The following is a 26,216-nucleotide window of genomic DNA, read 5'->3' as shown; positions in this document are numbered from 1 at the left end:
CATTCATGTATGCACGAATTCGTTAAAATCAGTATTACTTAAAATGGTCCATTCTTTGGTAACAGTTTGTGGCCACAGTGTCAATTCTTTAAGGCAGAGCTTAATACACTATAGGCCACAATCATCAGTTTTGTTAACTATTAATCAAATTTCTTTCCAATTTTATTGTCCACTATAAATGTGTCACAATCCTATTGCCCCACCTCTCAAATTTAAGATATTTTTTATTTAAATATTACTGCCACAATTTGTCATATGTATGATGTTGGCAAAACTATGATTTCCTTTTGATGTTTCTGTATATTTTAAAAGCTATAATTCATTGTATATAGAACAATGTTCCCATCTTATTTCTTTTGTTTTGATAAATTTTTAATGAAGAATTCATTTTAGTTTTGATGATGTTTGCATAGTTAAGAGGGATGCATACTCATGCGGATCACTGATTAGAGTAGGGAAGATCAAGGAATGGGGGTAAATGGATGAGACAACTGCCTCCAATCTCCTTTTTTCTTCCTGTATCTGGAGAAGGTGGGGAGAGAAGCAGAGAGGGCCACTCCCAGCAGCCCAAATTAGTACCCAGGAATGAGGGAAGGCCCCCCGATGTCATTCCAGGGTTCCTAATGTGGAGTATGTTCCAAGGATATTGCTTAAGTAGTTTTGATAGTTCTGAGATGATGCTGATTTTTTTTTTTTTTTTTTTTTTTTTTTGCTCCAAGGCTGAGGAAATCCTTCCAAGGTCCACTAGCTGATAAAATCAACCTTTGAGTCTCAATTCACCCAAAGCTTGACCAGGAGAGCTAATTTGCTCTGCTCTCTATGATATTGAATGTTCACTGCAGGCCTCAATGAACTGGTTGTCATATCCCCCATAAACATCTGGGCATGCTGTTCAATGCACATGCCTACACAACCATGGAGACCCAGTTTTGACACATAAACTCCACGGTCAGACCACATATCCTGTGATTTTCCACGTGGTTGGAGTTCTGAGTACAGTGGTCCAGTTGGGGGGCTCCCCAAAGAAACCTCTCAAGAAGGGACAACAACCTGACTCCTGTGTGCCAGCCAGCAGGGGGTCCAGCTGAATCCATCACTCACATCAGCCTACACACTGATGCAATCAGTTTTGTCTCCAGCCCCATCTCATATGCAAACCAGTGGATGCTGCAGCCCGACCTTAAGTTAGGGATCACATACTCAGCCTTCACCCATACCAACAGGAACTGCAGCCTAGTCAGAGTAACTCCCAGTAACTCCCACCAGGCCCACCCCCAGCACTGGTTTCTGTGTATGCTGGTATGTGTAGCCGACTGATCCTTAAAGTCCCACATCCCACTCCACATTTGTACACACAATAGGTGTTGTGGCCTAGCTAGCCCAACCAACCCAACTCTCTAGCCCACATTCGTGCTGGTGGGTGCCACTGCCTGTCCAGCCAGCTTCCCCTTTCTCCCCTAGCCCTGGTTCTCATGTTTACCAGTGAGTGCTGTAGTTCATTAGAAGGGTGCCCACAATTTATTTACTAGTCCACTCCCAGATCTTGTACTTTCCAGGTGGTACTGTGGTGTAGCCTGACAGTCTTGCCCCCAGTCCCAGCACTTGCTAGCTGATGCTACTGCAAAGGCCAACCAGCCTGCACTTACTCGGGCTCATCCATGCACCAGTGCATATGATCGCTTAACCTAGCTCAGATGCAGGCCAATGGGCTTGCTTTGCAGCCCCACCCAGCATGGGCCACCTCTAGCCCTACATATCACACTCACCAACAGGAACAATGGCCCATCAGGGGAGCCCCTGCAGTGGGGTTGCTCCTCTATCCTCGGTTTTATGTGTGCTGGTGGGAGCTGTGATGCAGACTGGCATGGCTTGGCTCACCTCAGCATTCACTTAGGGCTGCTCAAACCTGAGTTTGCCTGGTCTGCCCCAAATTCCAGCTCATGCTGGTGGGTGCTACAGCCTAGCCCAACTCAGAGAGCCCCAGTCCAGGCCTTAATGTGAACTGGCTCATGTTGTGGTCCAACCTGGTCTGGCTTGTACCCTACCCTGGTTCTCACATCTGCCAGCAGGTGCTCTAAAGTGGCCCAGCCTGGCCTGCCCCAGACCTGACCAACACAAATGCTGGCAAGTACTACAGTTGGTCCTTGAGCTCACCTGCAGGAACTGTGTCTGTCTGAACAGAGGAGCTCCCCAAGCTCCTCTATCATGTCACCTTCTAATCATGAATTTTGAGCATACCAGTAGGTTCTTGGGCTAGCCTAACTTGGCCAATTTTCTGTTCTGCAGGCACAGTAGCCTTGACCAACCAGCCCACACCCATTTTGGCTCTTACTGTTGGGTGCTGCAGTCCAGTTCTGCCTGGTCTACACCAAGAGCCAGCTCTCACAAGGTTCAGCAAGTGCTGAGACCTAGCCCAGTCTGTCCTATACTCACTGTGGCTCCAGCCCTGCAAGGCACACCCCAGAATCAGTCCATACTCATGCCAATGGATATGGCAGCCATTTCCAGCACAGTTCGCTGCCACTATATTGGGTAGTACTCACCAGTAGGAAGTGAAGTTGTCCCCTTACCTCCCCAACCAGACCCACTTCCAGCCACAAATCTTGCACGTCAGTGGTTGTTCTGACTCATCCCAGATTAACCCATCACCGGACTTGGACTTTGCCATCAGGTGCTGCAGCCTGGCCTGGCCTGGCCTGGCCCACCCCTAGTCCCAACTTTTTCTGCTGGGTGCTTTAGCCTTGCCCTGCCAAGTCTGGCCACATTTATGGCTTTCATCAAATGAGTATATGTGAAGGCCTAGCCTACCCTAGTCTAGCATGGCCTGCACCCCATTCTGGCATCGATGCATGCCAGTGTGCTATGGTTTCACCTGGTCCTGCCCTGTCTCCACCAGTACCAAACCACACACCTGCTGACATGTGAAGTAACCCTGCCTGTCCTGACCAACACCCAGCCCCAACTCACATGCTCACCAGCATTAAGCCACTCCATATCACTTTACTGGGAAATTGAGTATAATACATTCCAAAATTATGAATGATAATAGGTTAATCATTTCATCTTTTTTCAAAATCTGTCTATTTCGAGAAATTTTCTTTTTCTAGTATTCTTGGTTTTCTGGAGTTCTTGGTTTGCAGGTCTTTTTTTTTCAGAACTTTATATTTTCTTTCCATTCCCTCCTGTCATGGAAAATTTGAGGGAGGAAGTAATTCAAGGGTATTTCCTTGAAAGTGCCTGGCATTTTTCTTTTGCAGATTTAAAAATTTTTCTTGTGTTTTATTTTTGAAAGTTTGCCTGTAACATGCTGCCATGAAGGTCTTTTCTTGGTCATATCTATTTGGGCCTGCAGAGCCCTAAACTTAGTTATCCATGTCTTTCTTCAGATTAAGGAACTTTCAGCTATTTCATTGAACATGTTTCACCACCTCTAATCCTCTCCTCTCACACTCAAATATTTGTTTGATGGTATCTCAAATGTCACAGAGTTAGATTTTATTCTTATTCCTTTAGCTAAAAACTGGACTGGGATGTAACTAAAGACACCTTTGAATTCACATCTTTCTTCTGCTTTTTCTAATTTACTACTGAAGCTTCCATTTTTTTTAAATGTTTCATTATTTAGTTCCTTATTTATAATGTTTGTGGTTCGCTCTTAGTATCTCTAATTCTAAACTTATTCATGCTTTGATTCCCTAATTTTTAACTATTTGCCTTTATCTGTTTTAATAGCTACATAATCTTTGTAAATTCATTTTCATGCATATCATCAGTACGTCTGAGACATCTGACACCAAAGTGTTATATTTTTGTATTTTGTCACTGTGTTAATATTTGTAATGTGGTGTACGTGATGTTCCTATTACATTTAAAGGACAGTTTTTTGGAGATTTTTTTCTGAAAGATATATCTTCAAACATCAGATCGGTAGATTTATTTGGCTTTATATGCTGTAGTTTGGCCTCCCTATATGTGTTTTCACTGTAGTCAGCGGTAAAAAGCAGCAGCCATCTGAGGTGCTTCTGGGGTCCAGCAGGGTTATTAAATACATAGGAATGCAAACTCTCAGCCAGCATGTGTGTCAGGAGCCAGAGCTGGGGTCAAAGAGTGGCCCTGGTGCTTGGATCAGATCAGCCTAGCACTGGGAGCTGATGTTGTTTGAAGACCCATAGCACATCATAGAGGAGGTGCTGGATCTCCAGGACCAGTGCCGGCACAAGGATGAGTATGTTGCATGCACAGTCTGGAGTATACACATAGTCCAAGGTGCATACTAGTCTGAACAGTGATAGATAGGCTGTGCAAGGGTCATGGGAACCAAGATTTGAATTCAGGGGTGCATGGACCAGGAAGAAAAGTGCCCTGGGTGACAGGGAGAGGAGAAAAAGAATAAAATTGGGTAGAAGTCTGTGGATGGCAGAAATTTCTCTCTAGCGTTCTGGTGGGAGGACTCTTACTACCCTGCAATCACCATTTCTTACAATGTAGAGTTCTGCTTCAACCATGATGCTACGGAGAACATTTTCTGCTGTATCTGTATGGACTTATGGTCACAGTCATTTTGGCTAGTGTTGTTGAATGTCTGTGCGGCCTCAGGGCTGTAGACATACAGACACTTCTGTCAGCTAGGGCAGTACAGAGTCTGACAGTGATATTATTTTTTCTCAAGATGCTGCCATATTGCTTCATCCCATGCGCTAGAAGATGTGTTGGGGGTGTATAACATAAACTCCTTTTCTCAATCAAAGCTACTGTGAGTTCTCATACAGTAGCCTACACTGGACTCGCTGAATGTCATGACTGTGGATTCCTCTTGTAGACAGAATTAACCATGTTTTGCATGCTGCAGACACAGTCAGCTGAGGCTCTCCATTGATTTGACATAGAAATAAAAATTTTATAAAACTATATTTGCATCAACATTAATATATGAGGACATTTGCTTTTGGCTTTTTTTTCTGGGTCCACTTATTCTTCTGTATGTGGCTATCCAACTTATCAACAACACTTATGGAAAAGACAGTCCTTTCTACTTTGTGCCTTCTTGGCAATTTTGTTGAAAATCAATTGCTTGTGAATGCATAGATTTATATCAATGCTCTGTAGTCTGCTTAATTTTTATGTTTGCTTTTATGCTAGAACCATGAAGTTTTAATTATTGTAATATTATAATCTATATTTTAAATCTGACTTTGTCATGACTAATATCTGTTGATTTCACTTATAATTTTGTTCATGTATTGGTTTTTCTGACTTCATGGTGTGTTCTTATAGCTCACTCAGTATTTTTAGGTCATCATTTTAAACACTTTGCCAGGAAATACAAACTTCCATTTCTTAAGAATGGCCTATTGGAGATTGATTTTCCTGTTTACTTTATTTTATATTCTTGATTCATTCTTCACATTTCTTATAGCTTTGCACTAGTGTCTCCACAATTGAATCAACAGTCCTCCCTCTTCCCATACATTTTCCAGCTATTGTGGACAATTTTTTTTAGCTTCTATTTGCATGAGATGCTAGGTCTTTGTCCCTCGCTGCCAATAGAAAATTCCTCTGATATCTAATTGTTCCCTTCATTCATCCCCATTTCTTTCTGGTCAATTACTAAAGACTTTATGTCATTTGGTAGTGTTGTATCTCTCACTTATTCCTAATTCTAAAGGCTTGAGATGGTGTTTGCACATTTGAAAAAGTAGGTACTTCCTCTAGTATTTACATCCTGGCTTAATTGAGAAAGCCCTTTGTCATTAGTGAGACTTATCAGTTTCAGGGAAGGTTAACTGGTAGGGTCCCTGGAAGGGGTTGATACCAAAGTTCCAGGGCTTGTTGACCTCATGCCAGCATGTGTGCAATTAGGCCTTCTGTCTATGGAGTAGAGCTTGAAGGCTGAATCTACTACAGCATGCCTTAAACACCAAAACTGATTTCCTCTTTTCATGAAGATAACTGCTATGCATGCATTCATCTATTGCTTGGATGCTGAGATCAGTGTATTTATTACACTCAAGCAGGCTCATCATTTCAAAGATGTCTGTGATGGAAACATTGTCAGGTCATGTATTTCACAATATTGCAAACTCCAAAAATCCATCAGAGGTGTTTTTTAAAAAGAATAAAATGAGAATCCAGATCTGGATGTGCCTTTAAAACTAATGAGAATCTATTTTCACAATGATTATTATCTTTTTCATATGTACATATTAAATATCTTAATTTGGGAAACCACCTTTTATATTCTTGGTTAACTTACTTTTTTCTCTCCTGACTGAGAAAGATGCTTTCTTTGATCCACTAAGAGTTTTCATAACTATGGAGAACTCACAGGTTCTTTTTTCAAGTTTATGCCTGATGTTAAATCTGAGGGAATGGGAAAAGAGATGGCTAGATGAAAATACATGCAACTATGAAAATCAGAAAAATCATTGTGCCTCCCACCACAGAGCTGATGTGTACGGCGGCATTTGGTGTAGCAATTACGATGGTTGCACACTGCATCAGAATCAGAGCCTAAGCTCAGGGCCTGGCTCCATTGCCAATTCCAGCTTCCTCATCAATCAGACACTGGGAGCAGCAGCTGATGATGTGAGCAGTGTGGTCCCTGCCACCCATTTGCGGGACCTGGATGGCGTTTCTGGCTCTTTCAGCTTGGAGCATCCTCAGATGTGTGAGCATTTGGAGAATGCGCTGGAAGATATGAAATTCTCTCTCTTTTGCTTTTACACATGCAAACACAATCTTTCAAATGAATAAGTACACATTAATCATCATCTCAGATGGAATGAACAAAGGGTAAAATAAATGTTCCTAATACAGGAATCTCATTTCTTCAGATGCAGGCTGTGAGTTGTTCACCATTTTGTTTTTAATTGGAAAGTCAGATTTACAGAGAGGAGGAGAGACAGTGAGAAAAACCTTTCATTTGCTGGTTTACTCTCCAAGTTGCTGCAGAGTTGAGCTGATCCAGGGAGCTAGAAGGGAAGTGAAGCAGCCAATATATGATTCGGTGCCCATATGTGATCCCAGCACAATGCAAGGTGAGGAATTTAGCCACTAGGCTACTGCACTGAGCTCCATTTGTTTTTTTAAATCAAGTTTTAAACTAGACTCCCTTATTCCATAAGCAGAATTGACTTGGAAAAAAAAATCAAAACATGTACTTTTAAATTCTGTAGAATTTTACAAACAGACGTTGGAAACACAGAAAACATTATTTTATCGGGAAGTAATTTCACTGGTAGAATGTTTTGAAAACAGGCTACACTATTAGGTGAATTTTCACTGTATAACAGCACCTTTATCTATCATGTTTACCAGTGGGCACTGGGTCTTAACTTGAAGTGAGTCATTAGCAACTCATCAGGTAGAGTTGATAGTAGGTTCTAAGAAAAACTTACTCGAGATTGTCAGGTTACTGTAGCAGATTTCTGGTTAAATTTCCTGATTTCAGGATTCCCTCCCCATTCTAAATTAGCACAACTAATGAGCTGCATGCTTAAAAATAATTGTTTTTATGTTTGCCTTCGCGGCAAGTAACTGTAGGTTAGCATCAAAGCATCACATTATTAAATCCCCTCCCAGATCCAGTTCTCCTAGATGCCACTGGGCTTTAGGCCAGTGCCTGGCACAGTCAGGCCCTCCCATTGGCCCTGTCTGAGCTGGTAAAGGTTGCAGTCCGGTCCACCCCACACCCCACTCAGGATGCGCTCTCCGGTGCTGCTGCTCCTCTTGTGGGCATTCCCCTTCAAACCTTCAGGTCTCAGTCCCACTCTTATGCTAAAGTTACATGTCCCTATCACTGGTAATCGCCAGGAATTCATGTTTCACCTATACTAAAGCTGGTCTAATTCATGAGTGTCCTTAAACAGCTAATACAAATCATAAAAACCCCAGAGCTCGCCGCTGGGTGGCCAGCAGGCCCAGCAACTGCAACCGCCAGCTGATTGGGGCGATGGACTGTGACGGCCCGGTTCTTGCCGGTACATACAGGAGTTTGGTCTGGGAACATCTCGGGGAAAGGCTCTATGGGTATTTCCCCAGGCGATCATCCGCCTCAGCTATGTGTTGGCAATATAAGTGCTGGGCGTATGGAGATTCTATGATGGACTATGTCAATCGGTGGATTCTCCAGAGACCTCATTGTGCTTGGAGTGGTGAGAGTGGCAGCAATTCAGATCCTTTGAAATGTCAAAAACACTCTACCAGCTCTACCTTCAGACCAGAGATGGTCTCCCCAAGGAACTGATGAACTTATCTGGACAATATGATGCTGGACTTTATGCCCGGTAGATGCTTCCAATGAAAGAAACTCCGCTGAATTTGAACTGTGGTAACGTAACAGGGTGGAGGAGTCCACCATGGGGGGGCTGGGGAGAATCCCAGTACCTATTAAACTGTGTCACATAATGCAATGTAACCAATAAAAAAACAAAACAAAACAAAACAAAAAACCATTCTGGTGCTTTGCTGATAAGCAAATTTCAGATCGTGACAGTATGACATTTGAAACTCTTTGGTCTCCAATGCCATAGCAGTGTACAGTTATTCATTCCCGTTTACCCCTAGCCACCTGGATTAATGTTACTCCCACATTTCCCAAAGGGCAGGCATTGTTTTCTGATTACCACTGTTATCCCCTCAATCTGAATTTGCACAAAACTAAATTGAAAAATGCTTGTTGCAATACAATTTTTGAACATTTTATTATTCTTACACTTAGGAAATCAAAGAAAATTTGGCATTTTTAATCTGATCCAAGTGATTCTTTAAATTTGTGTTACTCGCCAATGTTCCAAAAGGCCATATTTCACATAAGGCTTTGCATTCAAATCCATATTTCTCATACAGACATAATGTTAGCAGTAATTCTAGCACTTCAAGGTAAACTAGTCTCACCTGGGATACTTGTTAAAGTTGCAGGTTTCTGTATCTTTTGCTAAGTCTATTGTAAGAATCAGTTTGGAGTCAGGTGCTGTGGTACAACAAGTTTAAGTAGCTGCTTAAGATATCCATATCCAATATTCAAGTGCTGGGTTTAGTGCCAACTGCCATGCTTCCTACCTTGTTCTCTGTTTACAGTCCTTGAAGGCAGTGCATGACGATTTATGCATTTGGGTCCCTAATACCAGTGTGGAACACCAGGATGAAGTTCTTGACTTCTGATTTTAGGCTGCTACAGACCTAACTGTTGTGGATGTTTGGGGAGTGAACTGACGGAAGAAATTCTCTCTCATTCTCTAATTGCCACTCCACATTTCAAATAGATACTTTAAATGTAATACACATAATAGTTTATTACATTTTGGCTGAGAAAACAGGCAGCTTTGGATAAGATCTGGCCTCCAAGATCTCACCATCTTTCCTATCATTATAGAATAGCCAGGCTTACCTAACATGATACTGAGAAACAAATGAACTCAACTTGCTCGGTACCAGAAGATAATAGCTTGGCATTATGGTAACACAAGGGATGCAGGGAAGCAATTACTAGACAAAAGAAGAGTGAGATGAACTCCACTAACTGTAACTGTTGCTAAAAAGTTAACAAAGCTGTGAAATATTTTTCATAAATTGTGTTAAGGGACACACTAAACACAAAAGGGATAAAAGTAACGACGATTATTTAAAAACCCTTTATGCACTCTAAATTCCAACAGAAATGACAGAATTCCAATTAATACTTTGAGCACATTAGAGAATAAATGGCATTAGGGAAAGGATCTTCTTACCATTAAACTGACAGTCCATTGCTCCATGGGCCTCCCAATGCCACTGTCATGTGTAATGAATGGATCAATGACAGTCAATTGAACTGTTCTCTTCATTGGTGATGGTGACAGGTTCTGTCTACCCAGTGAGTGAAGTGCAGCAAACAACTGTTCTACTTGTCAGCTTGGGGTAAGATAATATGAAGTGTCCCCATTATCTCCTGAACACTTCAAGTTTCTGATCTGCATTGGCCCTTTCCAAATGCTTTGACATTTTTTCCTAATTCAGCTCCTCTTTTCAATATCTTACTTAAGTTATGCTTTCTCCATCTGAAAGTTTTATAGCCCAGTTTGTTGGGGAAAGCAATAGTTACTCAGGATCAAATGACATTTTTTTCTGCTCTTGATCTAATTAATAGATATAACTTAATTGAGGCAAAGGAAAAAAATAATGTATTGCCCTAACTGGTATATTGTGGCAGAAGGTAAGCTGTAGGGATGGAAGATGAAGACTATCTAACGTTGTAAACAACACCTATAGCATTTAAGAAGTTTTTACAAGCATCTTCTACTTAGCCCTTAAAGATAATAAACTAAATGGATTCAAAGCTAGGAAACATGCACTATATGACATCATCTGAGCCTATAACTCAGAAATGATAGGTCAGTCAATAATAAGAGCTGAAGGCATTGCTTGTTGCTTGTGCAAGGATAAAAGAAAAGAGTATTTTATGCTCTAGGTGTAAATACTGTAGAGTTTCTTGCTGACAGCATTATTGAGGCAAAATGCTAGTTGAAAATAATATTGAGATCTGGTAGTGAATTGCAAATAACCTTATAAATTCTAAATTCAGACTACGAATAAAAATATATGCAGCTCAGTTCAGTTTATTAGAAGACTATATGTATACACTCACAAAAGTACACCAGACTGTTTATAATACCATCATAAATATTCCATTTTCTGAATGTACACTACTTTCTTTAAAGACCATATTCTGAGACATATCAATTGCAAAGCATACGCCCATGTGGATACTTCCAGAAGCTGTGATTTAAGCAGCATGTTAGCACCTTTAGGTCATCAGGATCCTATTAAGTGCTTTAGAAGGGGTAATCTAATCTACACACCCAGCTGAGCAATTGAAACCACCTCCAAACACAAGCAACTCTCCCACTTTTCAACAAGAGGATCAGGGACCTGGGAACATCACTTGAGTACCTTAGGAAAGCAGGTGAATGTGCTAGGCAGAGGGCAGGCAATTATCTCTTTGCAATGTGTTAAGCAGCATTTTCCCCTTGCTGATAAATTACTTCCAGCTGTTGGCAACAATTTTCTCCTCATCGTGGCAGGAGCATGAGACCCTGGCAAATGTTGAAGAACAGTGAGACTATCTGATTAAATCCAAGATCTAGCTGGAGGCCGCAGTCAAGAAGCTATCTGAGCAGGCAGGCAAAGAAGAGGAGATAAATTCTGAACTGTCTGCCAGGAGGTAGAAACTCAAAGATGAACATTTTGAGGCGAATAAAGAAATCAATGACCTAGAAACAATATTGGTGAAGTTGGAGAAGGTCAGGCATGTTACAGAGCCAAAGGTACTTTTCCTATAATGTTAGGAAAGCCCAGACGCTGCATGCCACTTACAAACCAGACTCAGATGCCAAACATGCTCTGCTGTAAATTAATGATCATAGTAGCCTGCAGTTTTACAGTACCAGGTCTCAGACTGTACATGAAATACAGGGTGATGATCTGTCCTGTCTTAATTCAACTTTCCAATTTGAATTTATAGAATTGCATTTTATCTCCCAAATGAAATGTTTTCATCTTTTACAAGCTCACTGCACTTGAAATTGAATAGAAAGAGCAAAATGGTTTTATTGGGCTTCCATATTTTCTGTTTTGGAGAGAATGCAGGAATGATATGGTTTGCTAAAAAGTGATTTGGGATATGTCTGTATCCGCAGCTCTTCCATTGATCTGACATTTGAACCTTGAGGCTGTCATTTTATTACCAGTTAAGAATTTTGGTGTTTTTAGTTGAAGGCTTTAGTTTGTACATCTATGTGTGCATTGAGGTTAGTTAGTAATCTGTGTCAAACCTTTGAAAAGAAACAAATTTCTAAAATGACACCATGATTTTAGAAGACAATTAAATAGCATCTGTTGTTTCCAATAGCTCCTTTTCCTGAAGTGCATGTGGGTCTGTTATAGACCATTTCCACTTTTGCTTATTCTATCAACTGGAACCTATCTTTAAATGCTACTTTATTAAATCACTGAGGCACAACAGAATTTGTGCACGCCCCCTGAATCCTCAGTGTTACCTTTTGTACTGTTATTATATCATACAGTAATATGATGCTCTGAAAATTGGTCATCCAATGAGCTAACTGGCATTATTTGATTAAACAGAGTACCTCATTTCCTAACCATGCCAAATATCTTTGGTGAAATGTGAATTCACCATTGAAAAAAAATTATTCCAGGAACCTGGCAGAATGTAACTCTCTGAAACACTGGATATAAGATTTTGCACAATACAGGTAAGATGACTCTTAATTTTATGCTCAGCTTATCAGTGGTGTCTTCTTCCCACAGGCCAAGAAACTGAGGATATACAATCTGTAAATGTACAGATCATCAACCTTAACAGAACAAGCACAACTGCACAGGAAGTCATCAGATGATGCCAGACTACCTGTACACAGAGGAGAAAGTCCACCCCCATACAAAGCCCACCTAAAGTGGAGCAGCAGGTTAGTGAGCTAAGTAGCCAGCATCAAACAAGTTATCTGGTCACATACAAACAGAATTCCATAGTCTTCTTTGCTTATTCATCCTGGCCATCTCTGATTCCTTCATTATGGAGAAACAGAATACTTAACATGCACTGAATCATTGTGTGATAAAAAGATCCCAGCACATAATCTGTTAGGCTCTCTTTTTTGTGATTTATCCATATTTATTGGAGAGGCTGAGGGAGAAAAAGCCTCTATTCATCGCTTTACTCCCCAAACAGCCACAATGGCCAGAGCTGAGCTGATCCAAAGCAAGGAGCTTCTTCTGCATCTCCCATGTGAGCGCAGGATCTCAGCACTTTGGGTCATCTTTTACTGCTTTCCCAAGCCATAAGCAGGATGCCAGATGGGAAGTGGACCAGCCAGAAAATGAACTAGTGCCCATGTAAGACCCTGGCGCTTACAAGATGAGGATTTTAGCCATTAAGCCATCACACCGGGCCCAATCTTAGTTTTAAATGCAATTTTCCTATAACCCTGAGCAGTGAGAAAAGAAAATTAAGATGCATAGTAAAGGATCACTGTTATAACCTTCTTCATGTATGTACTGAAGAACGTATTGCTTTACCCAGATGTGCTCATGCTTCAATTGACGCTGGTGTTTAGGGATTCATTTTAAAGGCTATGTTGTATCTCAAGTGTTACGCTATATTATTGAGTGACACATAAACCCTAAGCTGTGATCTGAAAATACATATTTCTGAAGGTGATGCCATTAAACATCACATGAAGTGAAGATGCTTTGGACCGCTCAGTATATAGGTTCAAAGTCCTGTTTCCTTGCTCAGCTGGCCAAGTGTATGAATTCATTCCCCTACTAATGCCACTGCTTAGCAATTATAAAGGTGGGATTTTTAAAAATTCTCTCATTTTCCCTCTTGGAAATTCTTCCTTGTAATCAGTGGGTTGTTTTACTTTTCTATTTTCACTGGTCATAAAGCCGCAATACAGCTGTATATGAGTGTTTGTGTACATCAATGTGCATACACATTACATAAATACCCTTTGCTTCTTTGTATCCATTCAAGCTACTGTAATCATAATGTGAAGTCTTAACTCACAGTTCTAGACCTGACACCCCCGGATTTAATTAGAAAACTCTGTCTTCATATCCTAATAACTCATCAAGGCTTTACTTGCCAGTTCTATCATCATAGGAATTTATGATTTCAACATCTGCTTTTTCACATGCAAATAGTCTGTAGCACCTGGAGTTCATATATGTCCAAGATTTTACACATACGTCCCAGAAACTCTTCATGCTCCATAACTAGAACTCCTATCCTTAGTTTTTTATAAGAATCATCATCCATTGTTGAAGATTAAACATCAGTAAAAGAGAAGTTGTATTTGTTATCTAGCCTTCTATTAAGTTAGTCTTTTTAAATGATTTATTTATTTTTATTTGAAAGGCAAATTTTTAGAGAGAGAATTTTTTAAATTTTTAAAGGGAGGGAGGAAGAGAGACAGAGAGAGAGAGAAATCTTCCACCTACTGGTTCACCCCAATGGCCACAACAACCAGAGCTGAGCTAATTTGAAATCAGAAGCTGGGAGCTTCTTTCAGATCTTCCACATGGGTGTGCGGTCCTAAGAACTTGAGCCATCCTCCACTGCTTTCCCAGGTCATAAATGGAGAGCCGGACCAGAAATGGAGCTGTCAGGAAACAAACCTGTGCCCATGAGATGCCGAAACTTACAGGCAGATGATTAACCTGAACACCACTGTGCCAGCCCCTAAAGTAATATTCATATAAATGCTGACAGCACTAATCTAGAAAGAACTGGAATGTTCTGAATAGATGGTTGGGGATCCAGAGCACAACTTATTGTTATGGACTAAAAGAAAGTACCAAGGAGGTAAAGATGGAATGGAGATCTTTCCACATGAGACCGGTTTGGCTTGTGAGACCCAAAAAGGCTGCCATTTTTTAGATGATAATATGGAGATGGATTTGCTTGATGTTATTCCACAGATCGGAGTTTGGACTTATGTGTAGAAGTTACAGAGAACATTCTTAATTTTTCTAAAGGATATTTTAATCAGAAAAACAGATTTACACAGACAGGAAGGGACAAAGATTCCCCCATATACTGGTTCACTCACCAAGGGCCACAACACCTGGAACTGAGCCAATCTGAAGGCAAGAGCTTCTTACAGGCCTCCCATAAGGGCACAGGGTGCCCAAGGCTTTGGACCATCTGCTACTGCTTTGCCAGGCCATAAAAAAGACCCTTTATATTTACCATAGACCCTTCATATTTATCAAAACCCCTGTGTACTTATATTTAGATCCATGGATGGTGATTGGTGCTTCAATGCCAATTGCTCTTTCAAGAAATTTAAACCCTTAGCCAACTCTAGACAGGAAACAATGATGAATTAAAGGTAAAATGAAACATTCAGTAGGTATGTACTGTGTTAGAAAATTACTTTTGAAACTTAATTATTGCTATCTTGAGGATAATAAAAATGAACAATCAATTTGTTGAATGTTTGCTGTGAGTCAGACTTTGTGCTAATATCTTAGACATGTTTATTTCACTCATTAGACATCCTGACAATCTTTAGTATAAATGCAACAATGTATGTAAATAGTAAGCATTATGTCTGGCCTATGGTAGGTAATTTAATATTTATGATGGTTATTCTTTGTGACTAGAAGATAATTATGCTAAAATCAGTATGCTCTTTAGCTATTTATAACATAAAATATTATTTGGTAATGCATTTTTATTTATTTTAGACTGATGACCATTTTATAAAATATGAAGTGCAATTCTCCAACACTTGCATAGTAACATACACACATGCCCACAAGCCAGTAGATGAATTTAGCCTCCATTGAGTTTTAGAACCACTTTCTGATATTTATTCTCTGAAACAGCAGAGTAAGAAAAGGATTTTTACTACATCGTGAATACGCTTTATATTTCAGATGCAGTGTTAACCTGCAAATAATTTTCTATCAGGCTTGTCTCCAAATGACACCTAACTTTATCTAAAATAAAGAAAAAAATCAACTTCCCTAAAATACACATTTTCTTTTTTAACCTGCGGTTATCTGTAGAGGTTCTCTAGAGGTTATCTCAGAAGAAATGTTTCAGATATGTTTGGTTCTATGACAATCATTTAGAATCCCATGACAACTACTTGGAACAGATCACATTACTTGGGAGTAGAAATTACACTTTAGCACCTCCTCTGTAACAGCTCATATACAGAAGTGATAGACTACTTGGTTGTTACAATCTAGAAATTAGCTTTAAGTCATCTACTCTTACTTAATGGGAAGGAAAATGCTTTCTGAAATAGATCTCATCCTCGTTCTTGTTATCCTAACCTATGTCCAATTACTTAGAGTGATATTAACCAATCATTGGCTTCATTATACCATAACACAACGATACCATCAAATTGTGTAGGGCCTTTTGTCCCTGCTCTAAAACGGCTTGAGGCTCTGAAAGTTCTCATCAGTAGTTTTCTTTTCCTAATAATTCTGCTTCTTCAGTATCAAATTATTCATCACTTTGGTAGTTTTCATTCCTCCATCAATACTACTTTGTTACTTGAAATTTCCTACTAGAAATCTCATATTAGGACCAAATTGCCACTTTGTTAGAAATGTGTACAAAATAAATGTGCATTGTTTCACATAAGCGAGTCATTTGGACCCAGAAATGTTGATTCCATTGATCTAAATTTGGCCCAACATCTCAATAGTTAAGATTTGCAGGTAAATAAATTCCAAATGAATAAGGTATATTTTTAAAATTCATATTATTCTTAATCAGCTCTTAAGATTTTGCCATAAAGATATTTTATATCCCATTGGGAGGTGCCCTTCATTAAGTTTTCCCTTCCCTTGTCTATAATTAATGAAGTTAGTCATCATCAAAAGCTGAGAATCTGGAAGAACTGCTAATTACAACTATGATTCTGGTGCTGATTTGGGGCAGATCACTTATGTGCATTCTATTTTTTTAATTAAAATTTGAGAACTCAAAGTGTTAGCCTACCTTTGTTAGCTGTGAGGAAAAAAAGATTAGAAGAAAGTTCTTAAATATAGAATGTGCAACAAATGCTTAGTCATTGTCCAATTTATGTGTTGCTTCAGTCGCAGAGGATTTGAAGGAGGAAGGGAAAGCTGAAAAGACCTCTCTAGCTGTGTGTTAAGAGAGAGAGAGATGACCTCACATGCAACCTAGAAGACCTGAATGAGAGAGTCAACCAAGTGCAAGGGGTTTGTTTGGCTCAAGTGGATATAACTAAATTTGAAAACAAAATTCCAGAAGTTTCATTTTGAGGTGGAAATGCTACAACAGCTTTGAGGCTCCTTGTTCTTTGAAGAAAAGATATGCAGACACCTTGACTGAAAATTTACATCAGGTCAAGCTAGAACAGAAAAAGACCCAGGCTAGCCATTGATGACTTTTGACCAACATCAGATCAATGACCAGTAACATATTCCAAGGCGTATTTGCTGAGCTTCTGAACATGGATGTAAATAGGAAAATTGAGGGGAAAGAATTATTATTCAAACTAGGGACTGGGAAAGCAGCAGAAAATGGTCCCCATCCTTGGGACTGCACTCCCGTGTGGAAGACATGAAAGAAACTCCTGGCTATCCTGCTTCAAATCAGCTCAGCTTTTGCTGTTGCAGCTCTTTGGAGAGTGAATCAGTTGATGAAAGCCCTTCTATTTCTGAATGTGGGTCTTTTTCTGTTCTGGCTTGACCTGACGTAAATTTTCAGTCAAGGTGTCTGCATATCTTTTCTTCAAAGAACAAGCAGCCTCAAAAATGTTGTAGCCATTTCCACCTCAAAATGAAACTTCTGGAATTTTGTTTTCAAGTTCAGATCAATGGAATCAACATTTCTGGGTCCAAATGACTCGCTTATGTGAAACAATGCACATTCATTTTGTACACATTTCTAACAAAGTGGCAATTTGGTCCTAATATGAGATTTCTAGTAGGAAATTTCAAGTAACAAAGTAGTATTGATGGAGGAATGAAAACTACCAAAGTGATGAATAATTTGATACTGAAGAAGCAGAATTATTAGGAAAAGAAAACTACTGATGAGAACTTTCAGAGCCTCAAGCCGTTTTAGAGCAGGGACAAAAGGCCCTACTTCAGATTAACCAGGTCAGGCATAACCTCAGTAATCATTGTTACGATCACAAAGTCAGGATCTGATTGTGATCCAATGGTCGCTTCTGGTTTTATCAGAATTCCAGTCTATGTTCTTCTAGACCTTTGTGATGATGACTAAACACATGAACTAAAAGTAGAAACCACTAGTTTTCTCTCTTAAATAATGACTTTGTCTAGTGAGAATTCTGCCGGTCCCTGCACATTAGCATGGAGCTGGATCTGAAATGGAGCAGCCGGTTCTTTTTCCAGTGCCCATATAAGAAGTAGGCATTGCAGGATTTACCCACTATATTATGATGCCAGCCCATCAGCAGTGTTGCATAATTTTTATTTTAATGATCTTTCATTTGGGTTGGATTTATTCTTAGATATTTTATTTACTTTTTAATGTGTATTTTAAACTTTTTTCCCACTATTAATACACTTTTAATTTTGTTTAAACAGATTCAGTATGGTTTATAGGCATGACACAAAGAATGTAAGGATAAAGCCTTTCTTCTCCTTCCCTCTCCTTTTCTTTAAGATTTATTTTTATTTGAAAGGCAGATACTATATAGAAAAGAAAGAAATAGAAGGGCTTTCATCAACTGATTCACTCTCCAAAGAGCTGCAATAGCAAAAGCTGAGCTGATTTGAAGCAGGATAGCCAGGAGTTTCTTTCATGTCTTCCACATGGGAGTGCAGTCCCAAGGATGGGGACCATTTTCTGCTGCTTTCTCAGGCCATAACTAGAGAGCTGATTTGGAAGTGCAACAGTCAGGACATGAACCAGTATCATATGTGATGCCTACATTACAAGGCAAAGTATTAGCCTACTGTACCACCATGCCAACCAACTCTCTACCTTTCTACTCTCCACCCTCCTTTTCTCTTTTCTGTCCTTTTGTAGTTTGAGGTATAATATATTTTAAACTTACATTATACTAAAAAGCCTTACTGCATCACTGAATGAAAACTTAAGTAAAAAGCAAAAAGACCTTAGTACAGTAAAAATAGAGACCATGGCTATAAATAATATTTGAATGAAAAAATGACTATTTCAGCCATACACAATAAATTTAATAACAAATCATTGAATCTATTGTATTGCATTTTTTTAGTTTTTATTTTATTTTTGTTGCAAAGTCAGACATACAGAGAGGAGGAGAGACTGAGTGGAAGATCTTCTGTCTGATGATTCACTCCCCAAGTGACTGCAACTGCTCGTGCTGCACTGATCTGAAGCCAGAAGCCAGGAACTTCCAGGTCTCCCATGTGGGTGCAGGATCCCAAGGCTTTGGGCCATGCTTGGCTGCTTTCTCAGGCCACAAACAGGGAGCTGAGCGGGGCTGCCAGGATTAGAACCAGCACCCATATGGGATCCTGGGTATGTTCAAGACAAGGACTTTAGCCTCTAGGCCACCATGCCCGGCCCCATAGTATCATAATTTTAATTATTGACTTGATAGAGGTATAAAACAAAGTTTCGGGAAACTATATTTTTTGGCATTACTGATTAACCAGACATTTCTTCTTCTTTCTTTTCCTTCTTTCATTCCTTCTTTTTAAAAATCTTTTATCCTCCACATATAAGGCAGAACATGTGGTATTTATCTTTCTGTGTTTGGCTTATTTAGCTCAACATGATGTTCTTTGGTCTGTTCATTTTCCTGCAAATGATACAATTTTCTTTTTATAGCTAAATAATATTACATTGTGTATATACACATTTTCTCTCTCCATTCCTCTAATAATCGACCCCTTGATTGATTCCTAATTTTAGCTATTGTGGACAGAGCTGCTATAAACACTGTGGTGTGCAGGTGTTCTTTTGATATAACATGTTCATGATTTTTGGTTGTATACCCAGTAGTTGGATTGCTGGATCATATGGCAAGTCTATTTCTAGTTTTTTTTTTTTTTTAAAGAAATCTCCACACTGTTTTCCACAGTGGCTTCACTGTTTACATGTCCACCAGCTGTGTTAAGTATTCCCCTTTGCTTCACATTCTCACCAGCATGTTATTCTCTGTATTTTGGATTTTAGCCATTCTGAAATTATGAAGTGATACCTCATTGTGGTATTGATTTGCATTTCACAGATTGTTAGTAAATTGAGCATTTTTTCATATACTGATTGGCCATTTGCATTGTTTCTTTAGAGAAGAATTCTCTGTTGAAGCCCTTTGCCCATTTCTTAACTGGATTGGTTGATCTTTATTTTTGTTGCTGATATTTTAAGTTGCTGATATGTTTGGGATTAACGTATTTTTGTATAATTTACAAATTGAGATATTTTACATTTTTGTACATATTGGGAGTGAGATTTCATCAACAATTTCCATTTCAGCATATTTACTATCAAGTAAAAGTGCTTTTTTATATTTTTATATTATAACCTGGCACCTAATGGATCTAACAGTTATAATTTCTTGTTAGTGTTTGTGGATTTTTCTATATATAAAATCATGGCATCTGTAGATAAGAATAACCTAATTTCTTCTGATTTGTTTGTCCTTTAATTTTTCTTGCCAAATTTTTTATGAATACTTTCATAAAAGAATGTTGAATGTGGTAATAAGTGAAAAATTTTTTACTTTTCCAGATCTTACAGAAAGTGACTTTGTTTTCTCTGTGATGTTGGCTCCTTACACCCCTTGTATAATATCATTGGTCCCATTTATGAATACTCTGGCATAACTATTTGATTTTCCTATAAAGATCTGCATCTTAATACTGCCATATTGGCAATTCAGCTTTAGCATATTAATTTTTTGTTGGGGGAGATTCAGAACATAGAATTTTGCCTATAAGTCCCCAAATCTATGTCCTTCTCACAAGCAAATGCTTTACTTCTGTCCTAATGTTGGAATAGTTAAGCCTCAGAACTCTTAAGTCCAGCTCAGAAGTGTAATGTCCAGATGCTCATATAAACCATGTGGGTAAGGCTCTGCTTTGCTTCCTTTTAAATACAAATAATTAAATTCATTGCCTTAATCTCACATTTATTAGCAGCAGTTAAGGGGAAGTGTAGAGCAGATGCATTATTTTGATCAGTTATTTCTTCCATCAAATATCCTAGTTCATTTCTGTTGAGTTTGTACTCCACAAGAGCCAGAACAGGAACACAATTCAACAAAATGAGTAGTCATTTCATTACAAGGATGTTCTTTCCCTCAATTTCCTATAAAAGTTTTTTCCTATAGAAGTTTTGTCCAAGAGCTTGTATTAAACAGTTTTCATTATTACAACTAAAATATCTGAGAGAAGCTACTAATGAAGAAAAGTTTATTCTGGCTCATAACTGTGGAAGATCACAGTTCAATTTCAGATCATCACATTAGTCTCACGTCTGATGAATGTGGAGGGTGGCAATGGCAAAGCATGGGTCAAAGGATGATTGCATGGCAAGCCAAGGAGCTGACAGAGAAGCTGGTTCAAACTCAGCTTGTATAGCCCATATTCTCTGAGCATTGATTTCCAATGGCACTCCCCAAATGACCAAAGGACTACTCAATGTTTTACTTCTTAATCACCGTAATTGAATTAAATTTGCAACCATTTTAATACCACTTCAGATTTTAGGACATAACTGTTTATAAGAGCTGCAGAAACAAATTCAGTTCAAATCATAATATTCCACTGTTGGCTCACAAAAGCTCATGTCTTTCTTACATCTTACATGTGTTTACTTTATCCCCCAAAGTCACAAAGCCTTAATTCAATCTAACTTAATTTAAAGGTGCAAACCATCATCTTCAAGTTATAAAAAAAAAGTGGGCAGACACTTCACAAAGGAACAAACCCAAATGGCAAATAAACATATGAAAAAATGCTCAAGTTCCCTGGCAATAAGGGAAATCCAAATTAAAACATCAATGAGGTACCACCTAACGCCAGTAAGACTGGCCCACATGAATAAAAGCACCAACAACACTTGTTGGCGAGGTTGCGGGGAAAAGGGATCCCTACTCCACTGCTGGTGGGGCTGCAGGTTGGTACAGCCTCTATGGAAATCAGTATGGAGAACATTCAAACAACTCAAAATCAACATACCGTATGATCCAGCAATAGCACTCCTAGGAATATATCCAGAACACTTGTTTTATGAGAAACCAACATGCACTCCTATGTTCATAGCAGCACAATCAGTAATTGCAAAAACATGGAAGCAGCCAAAATGCCCATCAGCAGAGGATTGGATAAGAAAGCTATGGTTCATCTACTCCATGGAATACTACTAGCTATTAAAAAAAACAAAATGCAGTTCTTTGTGGCCAAATGGGCCAAACTGGAAACCATAATGCTAAGGGAAATGAGCCAATCCCAAAAGGTTAAATACCACATGTTTGCCTTAATTTAAGATGACACGATGTTATGTATAACAAGTTATGTTAGGTTTGTTATATGTTGTGTATAGACTAAAACTGAAATGTCAATGAGATGGTCACAGAAGGTGGTTAAGAACTCGCATTTACTTTTAACATATTGGTTACTCATTACTATGTCAATTAATTCCGTGGTGATGTAAATTTTTGCTGATGGTATGTTGGAGCTTTTAATTGATCGGGATGATACTCTGCTGGCTCTGTCTTCAGACCAGAGAGGGTATACCTAAGAAGCCGTTGAACTTGACTGGACAGTAAGATGCTGGACTCTATGTTTGGTGTATGCTTGCAATGGGGGAATCTCAACTGAACTTGAACTGTGGTTATGCAACAGGGTGGAGGAATCCACCATGGTGGGAGGGTTTGGGGAGGGGTGGGGAGAACCCAAGTACCTATGAAACTGTGCCACATAATACAATGTAATTAATGAATTAAAAATAATAAATAATTAAAAAAAGAAAATCATTAGAGGGAAAGAAAAAAAATTCCTTCTCTGAACTGTAAAGTAAAAAAAAAAAAAACACAAGCTATAAGGATAGGATGGTGGCACAGGTACAGTTTATACATCACAATTCTACAGGAGGAACCCAAACAGAGAGGATTAAGTGGAACAAAACATAACCAAAACCAACAGGCAAATACTAAATATGAAAGCCACATGTTTAGCATCCTGGGCACACTGTGGTGGAGCTCAACTCCAATGGCTTTATAGTCCCACCTCTAAGTAGCCTTTCTGCTTAAAGCCTATGATTTAGTTTTCACAAATTGTTCTTGTTTCTGTGTTTTCATGCCATTGACCCTATGGTGACTCTCTGTGGCAACTTTAATCCCACATTCCTCTTTGCATTGACCTGGTGGAGGCCCTCATCACTGCTGGGTCCACCACATGACAGATCCCAGTATGGAGCCCCAAGTTGTCCAATATATCCATTCAAATCAAATAGAGACCTACTTTCTAATCACTACATTGGCATGAAGGCTCTTCCCATTTCAGTATCATTACTTAATTATGACTTAAGGATTTAAATATTTGCATGAGTTGGGGAGCCAAATTCTGCCCCCCTCCCCAAAAGCTAATCGGGTTAAGTGCCAGTTCTAATCCCGTCAGCCCCACTTCCCATCCAGTTCCCTTCTTGTGGCCTGGGAAAGCAGTCAAGCACATCCCAAAGCCTTGGGATGCTGCACCCACATCGGAGACCTGAAAGAACTCCTGGCTTCTGGTTTCAGGTTGGTGCAGCTCTGTCTCTCCTCCTCTCTGTATATCTGACTTTGCAATAAAAATTAAATAAATCTTTAAAAAGTAATCTAATCAAAACTTTCTGTATTTCCACCAACATTGATCAAAAGCACTTGTTTGATTTCTAAGGTTAATCACCTTTTTACTGCTTTCTTCTGAGTCTGCACCATCACCCTTCATAGGTCATTCATGGCATTGTGGGATTTTTTTAGCCTGAATCACCAAACTCTTCCAGGTGCAGCCCATTACTTAGTCCCAAAGCCATAGCCACATTTTTAGGTATTTGATATAGCACCCCCACTTCATGGCTGATTTGTACATAAAAGATATGCATTTCTCTCCCTTCTGGAAGTTGGGAAGCTTAATCAAGGAATGAGTATACATGGTTCCTAGTGAAAACTCTTTGCTTCCAAGATGACATCTCTTACCCTCTCCACATAGCAGAGGAATAAATTATATCATCACATGGTAGATGGTAACAGGGATAAAAGAATGAATGCTGTCTTGTAGTGTTTGGGAAAGGGAACTAATCCTAGCATACTATTTCAGGATTTAATCATTTTCTAAAGATCCACCTCTTACTAGGATCACAGTGGTAACTAAGTATCAACATAAGATTTTGGAGAAATAAATTTGAATCATGGCAATCTGCCACTGTTTCCCCTCCGTATCTCACAATATAAGCCTAGTGAAGACTTTGGTTTTTTTTGTCATGTATCATGTCTGTATTTCACACTTGCTATGGATTCCTTCTTTCACTGGCCATTCATGCTCTCTGACCTGCACTTCACTGGAATCCTCCTCTGCCCAAGTGAGGCTTTCAGAGAACTTCATCCTCCAAGCTCTTCTGCATTTAGAAGTCATAGGAGGAAATCATACAATCTTAAATCTGCTGGTAGGGTCACCAGAAATTCATTCTAAATGTGAGTGTCTTACCTTCTAATGTCTTATAGACTTTCATTGCTACTCAAAAGAACTTTATTCTTCCAAATCACTTTCTGCTTTATTTAATACAAATACTCAGATGCTAATCCAGTCCTACCTTTTGGCATTTTTCTTTTTAATAGAACCTATTAAAATCAAGAGCACTCAGTAGAGCTTCTTTCTGCATCTTATACACTTTACTTTTGTTTTCACTTTCCCCTTTCCTGTCCCAAAGAATGAACTATTCCAGTTGCCCATTACTCACTCCTTTCAAAAACACAATCCAAACAAGCACCAGTCCTTACCCACTAGAAGTTGTGTCTAAGGAGAGAAACAAACCATGCTCATATCTGCCTTATATCCATCTCTAACAAAAGAGCAATATTCAATTAATCTTTTGCTGTATAATGAATCACCTGGACTTAAAAAAAAACAACTCACTGTTTTCTTTGTTGGTTCTTTGATGGTCTCAGCTCATACAGTTGTGGCATCAGATGGCAATAGATTATGGAGTCATCTCAGGTTTTCTCTGTTCTAATGCTGGATTCCCAGGTGAATAAACCTAGACCATGTGAGAGATGGTTTGGTATCTCTTTCACTGAGGGACCTTTCCTGTGGACAGTTTGAACTTAAAGATTTTTAACAGACTACAGCATCAACTGTAGTTACTTGTGACTCAGATATACAACGCTATAGAGGGATTCTGTGTGACTCCTGTTAGTTAATAGTAGCGTGGCCAATTGTCTAAATAAGGTTGTGGGTTTCAGAGGGTATGACTGACAAGAAGAGTTTCTTGGGAGAAACTCTGCCATAGGTAGGTGCATACCTTATCACTTCCTTGCTGCTCTTGTCCCTGGAGACTGTCTTTATTTTCCACACGTTCCTTAAGTTATTCCATCAAAGATCAATAATGTCTTCCTGTCCTCGAATTAACATGTCTAAAACTAAGCTGACTAGCTTCTTCTGACACTGGCAACTCCTATAGATGTTTCTGACAGTAGCACCTGATTATTCCTTTAACCCAGGATTTAAGTCCCAGCTATTTGTCTACTTTGTTAGTCTTTTCTCTCACATCTCAGTGGAAAATCCTTCATTGTCATGGCTGTCACTTGCATTCCCATTCCAATGCAGTTCTCTTACCTTTTAACTATACTATTGCAGTAGTTTCCTAAATTATATTTGTTGTAAGCTTTTTATACTACACCATACGTATTATATAGATTAATGCCTTTAAGCCATTGCTGTATAAAATTGTCCCTACTTTAAAATGAGCTCCTGACTTCAGCATTTAAGGAAGACTGTGCTTTGTGATTGGACTCTGCTGTCTAGCCAGTTTGAGATCCTATTTTCATGGACCTTCATTTCATCAGGTTAAAATAATTACCTCCCACTAAATAACCATTTTCCCACCAATGTGCTTTTTCCAAACTAATTCTTACTTTGAAATTCTCAAGTTCAGCTTCTGCTCTTGTACCTGGTTCTGAATTCTGATAATAGCACAAAATCATTTCAAAATTAAGCATGAGACAAAACCATATTGTTTGATACTAAGGAAGAGGTGGCGAATGGACTCTCACGCTGTTGCTCTGTTCACCGAGTCATTGAAAATCTCATACAAAAATGCCTATTAAAAAACACCATGAATGCTTCCAAAGCTTTTAATGCAAAAAAAAGAATTTAATTCCATTTCCACATTTTTAAATGTTGATTTATTTACATCTATTTTTAAAACAGAATGGCAGAGGCAGAGGGAAGGGAGAAGGATCAGCTGGTTCACTCCCCAAATGTCCATGACAGCCAGGGCCACATCAGGCTGACGTCTGAAGCTAGGAACTCCATCAGGACCTAATAATGTATGACAGGGACTCATGTACCTAGACCAAGATCTACCTGGAAGCTGGATTGGAGAAGCAGCAGGAGGGTTTCAAACTTTTCACTAGAGGATCAAGCATGACAAGCATTTGTTTAAATTGCTGAGCCACAGCACCCTGCCCCTCTATTAACTTTTAGAAGAACCAATG

At 39.1% G+C, this 26,216-nt stretch overlaps 1 long non-coding RNA gene across 1 annotated transcript in view; it reads right to left on the bottom strand.

The window, feature by feature from the left end:
• Window positions 1-6,268: 6,268 nt before the first annotated feature.
• LOC131479824 (uncharacterized) overlaps window positions 6,269-26,216 on the bottom strand; it is a 266,358-nt gene continuing 246,410 nt past the window's right edge. The window contains exon 3 of the long non-coding RNA XR_009245118.1: window positions 6,269-6,360. This is a non-coding gene — a long non-coding RNA (uncharacterized LOC131479824). The remainder of the gene's footprint in view (window positions 6,361-26,216) is intronic.

This window comes from Ochotona princeps, chromosome 3 (assembly GCF_030435755.1).
Source record: "Ochotona princeps isolate mOchPri1 chromosome 3, mOchPri1.hap1, whole genome shotgun sequence".
NCBI classification, from domain to species: Eukaryota; Metazoa; Chordata; class Mammalia; order Lagomorpha; family Ochotonidae; genus Ochotona; species Ochotona princeps.
Note: the sequence above shows the minus strand (reverse complement) of the source record. Positions and strands in the feature narration are given on the sequence as shown.